The sequence below is a fragment of the Dromiciops gliroides genome, chromosome 5 (assembly GCF_019393635.1).
Source record: "Dromiciops gliroides isolate mDroGli1 chromosome 5, mDroGli1.pri, whole genome shotgun sequence".
Lineage (NCBI taxonomy): Eukaryota > Metazoa > Chordata > Mammalia > Microbiotheria > Microbiotheriidae > Dromiciops > Dromiciops gliroides.
In genome coordinates, this window is record NC_057865.1 from 99783046 (window position 1) to 99787702 (window position 4657).

Below are 4657 nucleotides of genomic sequence, written 5' to 3' on the forward strand. Positions count from 1 at the left end.
GGGCAAGTCACTTAACCCCCATTGCCCCACAAAATTAAAAAAAAACAACAACAACAACAAAAAAACCTTATCTTGGGACAGCTAGGTGGCACAGTGGATAGAGCACCAGCCCTGGAGTCAGGAGGACCTGAGTTTAAATCCTACCTCAGACACTTGACACTTACTAGCTGTGTGACCCTGGGCAAGTCACTTAACCCCAATTGCCTCACCAAACCAAAAAAAAAAAAAATCTGACAGATGGTGTAAATGCACAGTGCCTAACACATAGTAGGTGCTTTATACATGTTTCTTGATTAATCAATGGGTGTTAAAAAAAAATACATGAATTTTTGTTTCAAGAAGAGGCTTGGAGTCAGTGAAAGGACTATGTATTTTCCCAAATGCAAATCATCTTGCTCTCATTGTAGGCCCAGTTCATTGTCTATTTGTAATATCATGTATTATCATTGTCTGCATTGTCTGTTTTCAGTATCTATCATGTATTCTATGCATATATGCACATATGTATTTGTGTATGTATATATTTATACATGAACATCTATACATATTCGTACATGTATATGTGTGTATACATGCACATACATGCACTGCTCTATGTGTGCATGCATACTATTGCATGCATGCATATAAGCTCCATGAGCTATCCATATAACTACATTTCATATTCTGGACAGCAGACATTCTTCAACCCCCTGATTTTTCTTATGTGACCACTTCTCCATCAGGGGGCTCTGCAGTGTTTTAGGGGGAAACGTATTTTAATCTTCAAATAGGAGCATCTGGAAGATCTCACTATCCAGCTATGTTCTTTGAGAATGACAAAAACCATTGGCAGGCATCCAATTCTCTGTTTTGTGTCTTGCTTGACATTAATAATCAATTTCTCTGTTTTATGCCTCAGTTAATATTAGTAATCAAAAGGTCATTGAACAAAATTATGCACTATTGAATCCATCAAGGAATCTTTCTAATAATAACATATGCATGGAACATACCTTGTTGAAGGAAAGCATTTGAGAATGCATTTTGCTCTACTGAATTGAATACTTTTAAAATTCAAAAATTAATAAGTACAGTAGGACTTTATATTCTTTGAAACTTGCAGTTAGTTGTGTGACTATAAAGATGTAATCTGCTATAGAATATATTTTGTTTTCTAAAAAAATATTTTGAACTCTTCATGCTCTTCTTTCTCATTCAGCACTGCCAACATGGTATTCAAGTGCTATGTGGAAACTGGCCAGGTGGCATATATATCCTTTGTGCCACATGCCAGCAAGCTGGTACCTATTGTGGATATTATTGATCAGAACAGGAGTTTGGTTGGTTGTCCATGCAGTGGTGTGAGGAGGCAGTCAATGCCATTTAAATGTATACAATTTACCATCTTCATTGTTCAGTTCCCACAGAAGTGATCCTCACAAGTAGATCAGGATCACTTGTAAGAAAGGAAAGATCAATACAAAATGGAAAGCTATAAGATGGACCAGTTGAAGTCACTTAAAGGAAAGTTGAGATGACAGACTTTGACTGTTATAAAGTCATGAAGGCCAAAAAATAAAAAATAAAATAAGAAGAAGAAGAAGAAAAAACAGAATTATCAAGCACAAAGTGAAGAAGCCCCAGAAGACATTTACCCAGAAGGGTAAGAAGGGAGATGCCCAGAGGGCATTTGCCTCAAAGTTCTTTGCCAAGAAGATCCTCTTGGAGAAGAAGAGGGCTAGAAGGCAGCCCCAGGCCAGAAGGCCCCAGCTAAGAAGGGACCTGGAAAAAAGGGACCTGCTCAGAAAGCATAAGCTCAGAAGGCTCCAAGCCCAGAGAGCAGTTGCTCCAAAGCCCCCCAAAAAAGAAGCAATTGCCATAAATCAAATAAAGACTTTTTATATGAAAAAATTTTATTGATATGGTTTGTTTTTTAAAAGAACTGTAACTTTTCAATACTCTTCACACCTTTGTGCCTATAGAATACTCTCATAACAAAATAACAATGATGGTGATGAAAACAAATGGATAAAATGACGATGTTTGACACTATAATCAGAATTCTGTATGCCTAGCACACCATTTTTCTATTGAGAGCAAGGAATTATTTTTTATTATTAGCTTCCTTGAATCAAAATTGCTCATTAATTAATCTGAATTTTGTTGTTTGTGTTGTTTTCCTTTACATTATTATGGTCATTGTATATATTACTGTCTTACTACTCTATCCTTTGTATTAGTTAGTCAATATTTCTTAAAATTCATTTTTCTTATTACACAATAACATTGCATCATAGTCACATACCTTGATTTCCTTAGGTATTCCCAATCAATAGGTACTTACTTGTTTCTAGTTGTTTTGCTATCACAAGGTCCCATCTTCTATAAGAAGCCTTTCTTAATTTCTCCTTAATGCCTTCCCCTATCTGATCATCTCCAATTTATCTTGTATATATTTTGTTTGCATATAGTTCTTTGCATGCATATGTTGTCTCTTCCAATAGGAGCTTCCTGAGACCCAGGATTGTCTTTTGTCTTTCTTTGAAATCCTGGAACTTTGCATAGTGCCTGACACAGCAAATATTTAGTAAATCTCGATTGACTAATTGCTGCTATGAATATAGTTTAATATGTGGGACTTTGCTGTCTGTCTTTGGCATTATTGGAATGTAGAACCAAAGGTATATTCACTGTGTCAAAGGATATGAACAATTTAGAAATTTTTATAGAACTTCTTTTACAAAGGATGCCTGTTACCTTCTCACATTTTCATTAAGGATGCCCTTGTTAGGTGTGTAATTATTCTTATGAAAGTTTTTTGTAGAAATGACAAAGGAGTCATGTGAGTTAGTTGTTACTAATAATTTCTTTTTTGTTTTGTTTTGTTTTTTGTTTTTTTCAGGGCAATGAGGGTTAAATGACTTGCCCAGGGTCACACAGCTAGTAAGTGTCAAGTGTCTGAGGCCGGATTTGAACTCAGGTCCTCCTGAATCCAGGGCTGGTGCTTTACCACTGCGCCATCTAGCTGCCCCTACTAATGACTTCTTAATGGTCATTTTTGCAGGTAATAATATCTGTGATTTTTACCCCCTCAATTATTTGGCAGGTTCCTGTTGTTCATATAGATGAAGTATCAATTTCTGAAGTCCCTCACAATATGCTCCTACTCTATGGAACTCCTTCCTCAATGCATACTTATCCTAGTCTAGTTGTTTTTCTTGCTCCCCCCATAAATTTCATATTATAGATTCCATCTCTGCCTTTGTATTCTTTTTTCTTTTCATTTATTCATTTTTCTAATGTCAGACTAAGAGATACCCAACTCTGATAAAACTTGGCAAGAGACTTACTGGAATTTAGGTGACAAAGAAACTCAGGACAGACTTGGACCTTATATTAGTTGCTGTTGTTGACTCAAAAGGACAGAGGGGATTTTTCCTCAGAGGACTGTTTGCTAGTAGAAGTACATTTGCTATACACTGTTCAATCTTTTTACCAGGGAGAGGGACTGCTTTATCTATTTTACTACCCTTTTGTATGGTTGCTGGCAGTTAATGTGTCAGGCTCAATCTCTTTTATAGGTGAAGGTTGAACCACACCAGTCTTGTTAACTGAGATGGTGGCTGATGTTGTTGGAAGTTTAATCTCCTTGCCAGGCAAATTTTTTTTCCCTCCAAGGTCGCAAGTATGAAAACTTGGGGTAACTATAGTTTCTTTCATACCAACTATACTCTTCATACCAGGGCAAATAGTAATAATAACATTCATAATGTTAATAGTAGTATTAATAGTTAACAGTAGTATTAATAATTACATATTTCATTTAATATTTCTATGATAATTATATGTTCCATTTATAATTTATTGCATACATTATGTGTTACTAACAGTATTGCTAGTAATAATATGCTCTGTTCAATTTAATGAGCAAAGAACTGTTCAAATAAACCAATTTTAATTTAATGATACCAAGTTATAGAATAAAAACTATATTGTGTTCTTTTATAAGTATTATAAAATTATTAGGTGGTGGCTAGGTGGCGCAGTGGATAAAGCGCTTGCCCTGGATTCAGGAGTCCCTGAGTTCAAATCCGGCCTCAGACACTTGACACTTACTAGCTGTGTGACCCTGGGCAAGTCACTTAACCCCCATTGCCCTGCAAAAAAAAAATATTAACATTCTGGACTATTCTTAGAATCATAGAATTTTAGAGTTGAAAGGAACTCTTGAGGTGATTTAGACTAGAGTGCTATATGAGAAAGAAAGCAGGATTTGGAATGAGAGAGCCTGAGTATGAAACACAGCTCTGCCACTTAATATCTATGTAACTTTGAGCAAGTCACAACCTCTCTGGGAATCAGTTTCCTCATCTGCTTGTGCCCAACCTCTTTAAATATTTTGTATTTATTCCATATTTACTTTTATGTATACGCATTGTCTCATCTGATATAATAAGATTCTTGAGGGCAGAGAATGTTTCATTTTTTTGTCTTTTTATCCCTGGAGCCTAGCACAATACTTGGTAAGTAGTAAATAGTACTTGTGGGTTTTTGATTGATTAATTCATAAAATGTGGAGATTGGACTAAATGTTTTCAAAGGTCCTTTCCATCTCTAAATCTCTGTTCCTATAATTCTAGGGTGCTTTCAAAGGCAGATTTGGTACCTTCTGGGA

The 4657-nt window shown here is 35.7% G+C and overlaps 1 pseudogene; it reads left to right on the forward strand.

Annotated features, from left to right (window-relative positions):
* The first annotated feature begins 1211 nt into the window (after positions 1-1211).
* Positions 1212-3574, forward strand: LOC122728747 (annotated as a pseudogene).
* The last annotated feature ends 1083 nt before the right edge of the window (positions 3575-4657 follow it).